Source organism: Takifugu rubripes, chromosome 15 (assembly GCF_901000725.2).
Source record: "Takifugu rubripes chromosome 15, fTakRub1.2, whole genome shotgun sequence".
NCBI lineage: Eukaryota > Metazoa > Chordata > Actinopteri > Tetraodontiformes > Tetraodontidae > Takifugu > Takifugu rubripes.
The window spans coordinates 15,789,412-15,799,349 of NC_042299.1; the positions used below are offsets into that span (position 1 = coordinate 15,789,412).

General features: G+C 51.4%; 1 pseudogene; it reads left to right on the top strand.

The window, feature by feature from the left end:
* Nucleotides 1-8,927, top strand: part of LOC101077429 (protocadherin-16-like) — a 45,065-nt pseudogene extending 36,138 nt beyond the window's left edge.
* The last annotated feature ends 1,011 nt before the right edge of the window (nucleotides 8,928-9,938 follow it).

Sequence of the window (9,938 nt, forward strand, 5' to 3'; positions counted from 1 at the left end):
CTGATCATCATATGCAGAAGCATTCCTGAGTTTTCCTCCCATCACACAAAGTTGCGTTTGGATCAGCCAATCCAGAGAAGGACGGACTGCTTTTCTGATCTGGTTGATGTTTGGATCAGTAACACTAAATTGGCTCCATTCTGAAACAGTCCAGTAAATGTTTGTCATGTGTCCGTCTTTGTCTGAAACATGGGAACGAACAACCTCATGACATTCCAGTCAGCAGGAGCTGGATGTCTTTGGCATTTAAACATCATACACATCTTTAGGGCTGCAGGCCAGATAACTTAAAGAAGAACCTCTGGTGTAAACTCTCCTGTACTGGACGTGCGTGTGGAGAGTAAGTAAAGCCAGAGTTGTGAAGTGACAACATGTACTGTAGAGGAAAAGGGGGGAAAGTTGGGGGAAACAGGAACTTGGGTCAGGATTTGATTTGCGTTGTAGATCCAAGTTTGGGCGATTTTGGATTCATAAGGCTCACAAATGGAACCTGTTTGTTTCTGCACTTTGAGATGATTTAATCAGGAGTTCCACGACACAGGTCACTTATGGTCGTTCCTCTTTTTCAGGCTCCCTCTCCATCCTGAAAGCTTTAGACCGGGAGGAGCAGGACGTCTTCAATCTGACCATCGTAGCGGAGGATCATGGGATTCCTCAGCTGTCCAGGTCCCAGGTTCTGTCTGTGCAGGTGATCGATGTGAACGATGAAGCTCCGGTGTTCCAGCGGGCAGAGTTCGAGGCCCAGGTGACGGAAAACCAGGGACCTGGAACAACTGTTCTCAGAGTCACCGCGGTGGACCGGGACCAAGGTGGGTCTGGATGTGTCAGCGATGAGTCCAGCATGCCGCCAAATGTTTACAAGTGTGATCTTTATTGCACAAATCCTCTCTTTTGTTTGGTGTGTGGGCCACTGCAGGCTCTAACGGCCACGTGACCTATGGAGGCGTCACGGAGGAAGGCTTCGTGATCAACCCCGTGACAGGAGTCATCACAACCACGAAGGAGCTGGACTCGGAAGCACAGGGTCACTACACACTCACAGGTACCAACGTTGGGATGGTTTCTGTTCTCCAGCTGCAGGTGAAATGGGCCACATCACCTGAGCGGTTCCCTCTGCAGTGTATGCCAGAGACGGAGGCTTGCCTCCCAACTTTGCCAAGGCTTTGGTGCGGGTGGAGGTGCAGGACGTGAACGACAACGCTCCGGTCTTTGCTAAGCTGTGGTACGGGTTGGAGGTCCCAGAGAACCAGGAGCCTGTCCAGCTCTGCTTCCTTAAGGCGACGGATCCGGACTCGGGTGCTGGAGGAGAGCTGGAGTACAGGATCACCGGTGAGAATCACGTCTTTTATAGCTTTTTTTCAACTCTTTATGCAACTTTAAGTGTTTTAACTCCCAACAAGGTTTTGGCTTTGGAAAAAGCCCAGTCCTATTTGTGAATCCGTCATTATTGCCACATATGTTTATCTGCTGCTTGTGAACAGTGCGTCACCCTCGTCTCAACCAGGACTGCTTTGACCATTTTTGGGAATAACCTTGTCCACAACGTGCAGGAGTAATTCTGTAAGGAGGGATACATGCAGCAGTCAGACCAGCCTACTTACGTTTGACAGCCCTTTATATGAAAGGATTAATCAGCATAGAGCTCCCCCAGGCTTGCTTATGAATTTCTTCTGTCTTATGTCAAATATGTCCAATATAATATATATTATGTACCTGTCTGGAGAGAGCTTAGGCTTAAGTGCAGGGCTGGCACAGATGTTTTATTTCCCTGTCTACTTTTAACACTTAATCCATACAAATACTTGACATTTTTCGTTGGGCTCGGCCTCTTCCTGCTGCAGCTGGGGACCCCGATGGAGACTTCCACCTCCACCCCAGCACAGGAGCCCTGTCCACCTCGCGTGGGCTGGACAGGGAGACGAGGGCTGAACATATTTTGGAGGTGGTCGCCACGGACCGAGGCAGCCCTGCTCTTAGCACGACTGTCACGGTGCAGGTCCAAGTGATGGACGTCAACGACAACAGCCCCGTCTTCAGTGAGAGTAGCTACTCGGTGGAAGTGTCGGAGGATGCAGCAGAGGGTTATCAGGTTCTGGAGGTAAAGGTTCCAGGTTCCAGAAGAAGTGGAATATGTGCTTCCTTCCTACATCCAGATGACATTATTTTGTGAATCATGTCTAGGTGTCAGCTGCAGATGCTGACGACGCCCTGAATGGAAAGGTTCTGTATTTCCTGAGTCACGACGCACATGGAGCTTTCACCGTGGACGAGAACACGGGAATAATCACCACTTCAGCAGCTCTGGATCGGGAGAAATGGCCGTCATACAACTTCCAGGTGTTTGCAGTTGACCTTTCACCTGCTGCACCCAGGAACAGCAGTGCTCAGGTAAAAGAAGGGCGGAAACTCTTTCTTTTTATTCACATTTTGCACGTTTATTGCACTGCTCACATGTTTCATACATTACAGGTGACAGTCGCTGTCCTCGACGTCAACGACAACGCTCCCGTCTTCACCCAGGATCCGCTGGTCATTGAAGTGTCCAGCAGACATTCCCAGAGGGTCCTCGCAACCATGAAGGCTGAGGACAAAGACTTTGGAGCCAACGGTTCCGTCTTCTACCGTTTCGCCACAGCGGTGAAAGGCTTCAGCATTAACTCACTGACGGGGGAGATCCAGGCCACTGAGCCGCTGCAGGAGCTCACACAGGCTCAGAGAACACTGATCGTGGAGGCCATGGACCAGGGCAGTCCGGCCCAGTCTGCACAGGGAGTGGTGGTGATTTACGTGAAGGAGGTGGAGTACAATGGCATTCGCTTCTCCAGAAATGCCAGAGACGTCAGCATACAGGAAAATGCTGCAAAAGGTTTGAGCTCTAAGAACAACACCTCTCTTACGTCATCACCCTGGTTATTGCTCACCTGTGCTTCACAAATGCAGGTACAGCCGTGGCTCAGGCTCAAGCTCAGCACCCAGATGGGACCCGCAGGGGCATCAGCTACAGCCTCTTCAGTGGGAACAGAAAGAAGGCCTTCATCATCAACTCCTCCACAGGTAACGTGAAACATTTGCTTCACCCAGTTGAATTTGTGATTAAATTGTTCATTTCCAAACCAATCTGTGTTTCCAGGTGAAATCAGGGTTCAGAGCTCGAAGGGGCTGGATTTTGAAGACACCCCCAGACTACGACTCGTAGTGAAGGCCGACTCTGTGTCCTCCACATCTTTCATGGCGATAAACTTAATCCTGCAGGACGTCAATGACAACCTTCCACGCTTCCAGCTGAAGAATTATGTGGCCTACATGAGGGAAGCACAGGGATACGACCTGCCAATCATACAGGTATCACATGACCAGCCATTCGGTCCTGTCTTTTTTGAAGGCGTAGTTTTCTGATGATGATGATGATGATGATGAAAAACTGCCATCTTCCTCTTCCAGGTGGTGGCTGAGGATGTGGACCAGGGCCAAAACGGTCAGGTGACATATTCCATCCAGTCATCAGGAATGAGCGGGCTCTTCAAGATCGACCCTGTGACAGGAAGCATCACCACAGCCGCCATCATGGACCGAGAGATCTTCACTCAGACCAAGTAAGAACAGATCGGAAGTCAAACTACTTTCAAAAGCCTGCAGGTGATATAAAAAACGTCTAAAAGCTGCATTTCCTCGTTTCAAATGTTCCATTTTGTGAAAAGCAGTCAAATCAACTTGTGTTTGATGTTTCCTCGACCTGATGAAGATGAAGGTTTCTCTTTTTTCTGTCCTCAGGCTGGTAGTCACAGCAACAGACAGAGGGAGTCCACGACTGGCTGGCTCGGCGACACTGACAGTGATTATTGTTGACCAGAATGACAACAGTCCCACTATTCCGCTGCCCCAGGAAGTCCGTATCCCGGAGAGTAAGTGCTTGATTCCCGACAACAGTCATTCTTCCTGACATCAGGATCATCTGACGTTTCCTTCTGTTTGGTTTTTCCTCAGATATGCTGATCGGCACAGAGATCACTCTGGTGACCGGGAACGACGTTGACTCCAGCCCCGCCCTTTCCTACTCCCTGCAGCTTGACCCGACGGCCTTGGGCATGTTTGGGATTCACCGCTACAGCGGAGGCATCTCCCTCACTGCTCCTCTGGACTTTGAGGAGCAGACGTGGTACACCCTGACTGTTAGGGCCACAGACAGCCAGCACCAGACTGAAGCCAACATCACAATCCTGATAGAGGACATTAACGACAACACGCCCGCCTTCACCCACGACCTCTACCAGGTAGAACGGCTGTTGCTGGGCTTCTGGTGGCATTTGGGTCGTTTCATTGCATCAGTTTTCCTCTTGTCTGCTGCATTGAACCTTATCCATGTGTCCAGGTATCATTGCCTGAGCACACACCAGCAGGAAGCACCGTTGTCACAGTAACCGCAACTGACAGGGACTCTGGAGAGAACGGAAAGATCACCTACAGCGTGATGTCATCAACGCAGGATGGTTTCTACATTGACCCAAATAACGGTTTGCAACATTCATTCTCTGGCCTTTAAAGAAGATAATAGCTCAGTTATTATGTTTGGACATCAACCTGGTCCGACTGTTTTTGCTGTCTTCACCCCAGGAACCCTGTTCATCGATCACAGAGCAGAGTTTGACCCTGAACGTCCAGCGGTTAGTATTGTCATCGTAGCGCGCGATGGAGGCTCCCCTTCGCTCTCCTCCCTGACCACGGTCCAGGTCCAGATCTCTGACGTCAATGACAATGCTCCTGTGTTCCACCAGTCAGAGTACAGGTCAGCCTGCAGGTTCCTCCACTCACAGGTGTCGACCTCAGAGTCGGCAGTGACCCATTTAACTTTGCTCATTCCACAGAGCTACTGTTTCTGAAGATACCATCCCGGGCTCAACAGTCCTGACGTTCGAGGCCTTTGACAGTGACCTTTCCCGAGAAAACTGTGGCTTTGACTTTGCTGTTGCCAGTGGAAACGAAGGAAATGCATTCCAGATTGAAAGTAGCGTGCGCTACCTGGAGGGGCGTGGCTTTCAGACAGTCGGGACTCTGCTGCTGGCCGAACACCTTGACTTTGAAACCAAGTCCTTCTACAACCTGACTGTCGTGGTGTCGGACCGCGGCGTGCCTCAGAAGAGCTCCAGCGTCGCTGCAGTGCTGACCATCGGCGATGTGAACGACAACCCTCCGGTGTTCAGCAGAGCAGAATATTCCGTCTCCCTGAGCGAGGGAGCCGCTGCTGGGACTGAAATCATCCGACTGACTGCTACAGGTTGGATTCATTTCGTTGATTTATGCTCTCAGGCTTCCCTTTGTCTCCACTGTACATCATTGTTGGGTGTTTTTCCTAGACCCAGACTCAACCCCCAATGCTGAGGTGCAGTATACCATCAGCTCTGGGGATGAGGTCAACCTGTTTACCATCGACCAATGGACGGGAGCCCTGCGACTTCAACGCACACTTGACCGGGAACACCAGGCCACACACAGTGTCATCATCCAGGCCACCGACGGACAGGGACACTTTGCTCTTGCTCCAGTCATTGTTGAGGTCAAAGATGTGAATGACAATCACCCGTTCTTTCCCGTGGAGGTCCTGACCGCCAGCATCAGAGAGAACCAACCAGCCAACTCAGCCGTGACCGTCCTACACGCCATCGATCACGACACGGGCGTTTTCGGCAAGCTGAAGTACTTAATGATCGATCGAAGTGGCGCAGGCAAAGACAGTTTCTCTGTGGACCAGAACTCAGGGGAAATCCGAAGCAAAATTCCCTTTGACTTTGAGAAGATCAACTCCTTTAGTTTTGTCGCCCTGGCCATAGATTCAGGGAACCATTCAGCCACCGTGACTGTGCAGGTGTTTGTCACAGGCGAAGATGAGTACGACCCTGTCTTCCTGTCCTCAGATTTCTCCTTTGAGGTTCCAGAGGGGGCTAAAAAAGGCCAGAGTATTGGCCAGGTCCAGGCCAACGATGAGGACGCAGGGGTGGATGGGATTGTTCTCTACTCTCTTCCCACCAGTTCTCCATACTTTGATGTCAACAAAACCACAGGAGTGATTTACCTAAAGCTTGACAGTACAGGCACTGGTGGTGGTGGTGGTGGTGGTGGTGGTGGGTCAGGACGGACCAAACGGGAAACCAGGCTGATGAGCCTGGATGTGAAAGCTCACAGCCCTCTGGATGCGTCTCGCACCACAACAGCCCAAGTGAGCATCGATGTCTCAAACACCAACTTTGGCCTGGCCCCCGACGTCAACGTCCTGCTGATCAGCATCATCGCTGCATCGCTGGGCTTTGTTGTGCTGCTCGTGGTCCTGGCCGTGGTGGTGTTCCTTGTCAAGTCACGCAGGAAGAAGAAGGGCCAAGAGGCTGCCAACGCTGCCTCGGGGACGGCGCTACAGAAATTAGACGAATGCAACGCAGGTGCGGGAGGGGACAGAATCTACCACCAGACTTTGCCGGGCTATGCTGGGGATCAAGGAGGGCCTGGTGGAGGTTCCTACACGCGAGGCGGGTCCTTGGATCCCTCTCACTCCAGCGGCCGAGGGTCAGCAGAGGCAGCAGAGGATGATGAGATCAGAATGATAAATGAATACCCCCGTGTTGCGTCAATCACCTCATCCATGCAGGAGCACATCTCGGCCAGAGGACCAGACTCCGGAATTCAGCAGGATGCTGATCAGCTCTCCGATATCTCTTGTGAGCCTGCAGCTTTAGAAGGCAGCTCTTGGTTCAAAGGAAAGAAACTGGGTGGAAGTCTCAGTGGAACCTTGCTCTCAGGCCAGCTCCCCGTCTACAGGGACGAGGGTGGCGGGTACCTTGGTGTAGGCCGTGGCCTCAACATTTCCCTCCCCAAGGATTATGCCTTTCCTGAGGATGGTAAGCCGTCAGTGGACGGGTCCCTCACCGCTATAGTTGCCAGCGACGAGGAGCTTCGTGGAAGCTACAACTGGGACTATCTGCTGAACTGGTGCCCTCAGTTCCAACCTCTGGCTAACGTCTTCACAGAGATAGCCAGGTTAAAAGATGAAACCGCCCAGCAGAGTCAGAACCCTCGCCAACCCTTCCAACCCAAGCCCAAAATAGATCCCAAACCCAGAATTGACCCTCCACCGCTCATAACATCTGTAGCACACCCGGGAGCCATGTCTGTGCCCCCTAAGGTTCCTGTGATTGGACGAACTTTCCCCCATTTGTCCACGCTTCGCAGGTCCCCAATCAGTCACGAGGGGTCCATTTCCTCAGCAGCAATGTCCCCCAGCTTTTCGCCCTCTCTGTCACCACTGGCGGCTCGATCTCCAGCTGTTTCTCCCTTTGGGGTCAACCAAGGTCCCTCAGCATCAATGATCAGCACCAGGGAGCCTTCACTGGACCGGAGTCCCGAACATGAGATGAGAATTTGATGGGAAAATACTGGACCAGAGAACTATTTAAGAAAAAAGGCTCCTAAGCCTAAAGAAAACAAGGTGGTCTCACCCATTCCGTAAATGGGCTTTTCGGTGCCGTCGCACTCCACAGAACCTTTGTACAGATCGTGACACATAAGCCAAGTCTACATCACGGCGCATTCATCACCTCCCGGTTGGTTTCTTAGCATTTTTGGTGTATTTTGACTGCAGTCTTGCAGAAATGCACAAAACAACAACATGTGCCTGGGGTAATCAGACGGAACTGCCCCAGGTGGAGAGGTAAACGGACCTCTCGGAGCCCTAAAGTCCGAGATCCCTCAGAGTGTACGTAGATGTGTAGTTTTGGTGTTGCCTCGCTGGCTGGCCAGAGAGCTCAGGACCTCGTTCCTCTCTTTGTGTCTGTGGACAATCTGACACTCCAGTATTAAACGGGTCTGCTTCCAAATGGCCTCTGGACGTGTGTGACCCAGCAGACGGGATGTTGTCGAAAGACACCGTCGCCGATGCATCGCACAGTAAAAGAGGGACACTTCAGATGACCTCTTTCTTTTGATTCTGCTTTTATTTTTTGATATATTTTTATACCTAATTATGATTTCCGATGGAGAAATGCCGTTATTTTCCTTGGAGCGGTTCTTGTTTCTGTGTATTTTGCATATATGTATATTTGTGTGTATGCAGGCTTCACTGTGTGGTGCGTCTCTTGGTTCTCGGGACTGTTTTGACACGAGCGCCAAGCAGACATTGTGTTTTTAGCGTTATTTATATTAAAACATGGACTTTCCGCCACATTCTGACAGTAGCAAATCAAACACAGCTCACTATGCTTTGTTGTTTCTTTGAATTTTACTCCTTATTCCCCACTTGTCTCAAACCCAAAGCAGATATGGGATGAAAGCCTGTCATCGATCCACGTGATGTCTGTTTCTGCAGCTCTCTGCGGCGCCGGTCCTGGTCCTGGTCCGGGCTCCTGTGCAGTGGCGCTCCCTCAGTTGTTCAGGGAGAACTCACTTTTGCTGGTCACCGTTGTGTCTTTGAAAGGAAATGCTTCCAAATGTCCCGTCAGTCACTCAATGAGATACATTTTACTGTGAAATCGCTGAGCTCAGCACAGTGAAGGGGCCTGGGCTCCGCAGAGGCATCAACGCCAACTACTGTAGCACACCAGCGGCACCAGCCTGGAAGCACCAGCCCCAGCGGCACCAGCCTGGAAGCACCAGCCCCAATGAATGTACATTATTGCTGTGGCTTTAGGTTCTGCATTATCTCTCTCTTCTGTGCATTTCCCCCCCGTTTTAATGACGATTGTCGCTAACATGAGGTGTTGAACTGATCCCACATGTTAAACTCTGACCTGTCCAAGTTCATTGTTCAGCGTCTCTCTGACGCTCTGCTGGAAGAGCTGCGCTGAGCTTCAGCACCACGCGCCCTCGGATCAGAGCAAGGCCACAGAGAAAAGATCTGGACGTGTATTTAAAGCAAATAATAAATTCCTACTGATCTCTTTTGATTACCTGGAGTCTGGCATCATTTGTCTTCAAATTCCAATCAAATATTTGACTGAAAAACATGATTTGGGTTGTGAAGCTGCACATTTGAAGTTGATCTCTCATTGTGTGCAATAGCAGAGTGACGCAGCATTCTTAATGACTCGTAGCACAACGGATGCCAGAAAAATGGAAATCCTCGATAGATCCTCACGGACGCATCAGTAATCCAGGATAAATATACGTTTCTCTTGATTACAGAACTCAAACTGCCGACTTCCCATCCTGAAAAAGTTCACCACTAACAATTTCCTATATTTGTTTTTACTTGGTGTTTCCTCCAGTTAAAGATGGAGAACTGGCTATCGCTTACAACATAAACATTTTTTTAAATGTTCATTGAGTAGCGCATTTACATTTTACTGATCAGAACAGCAGAAAATGTTCGTTTTGCTGCCGTGGCCGAATGGAACGATGTTTATTTCATGTGGAGCGCAGCCATGTTTGTTTAGCTGCTGGGCTTTTCTGCCTCATTTGGCCGACGCACCGTCTCAGAGGCCGAGAGAAACGTGGCTTCTATCAGCACGCTAGCGAAGGAAGCAGAAGTATGGCGTGCCGATGGCGTACCGAGGGCGTACCGAGGGCGTACCGATGGCGTACCGATGGCGTACCGAGGGCGTACCGAGGGCGTACCGACGGCGTACCGAGGGCGTACCGAGGGCGTACCGAGGGCGTACCGACGGCGTACCGAGGGCGTACCGAGGGCGTACCGACGGCGTACCGAGGGCGTACCGAGGGCGTACCGAGGGCGTACCGACGGCGTACCGACGGCGTACCGAGGGCGTACCGAGGGCGTACCGAGGGCGTACCGATGGCGTACCGATGGCGTGCCGAGGGCGTGCCGAGGGCGTACCGATGGCGTGCCGAGGGCGTGCCGAGGGCGTACCGATGGCGTGCCGAGGGCGTACCGAGGGCGTACCGATGGCGTACCGAGGGCGTACCGAGGGCGTACCGATGGCGTACCGATGGCGTTCCGA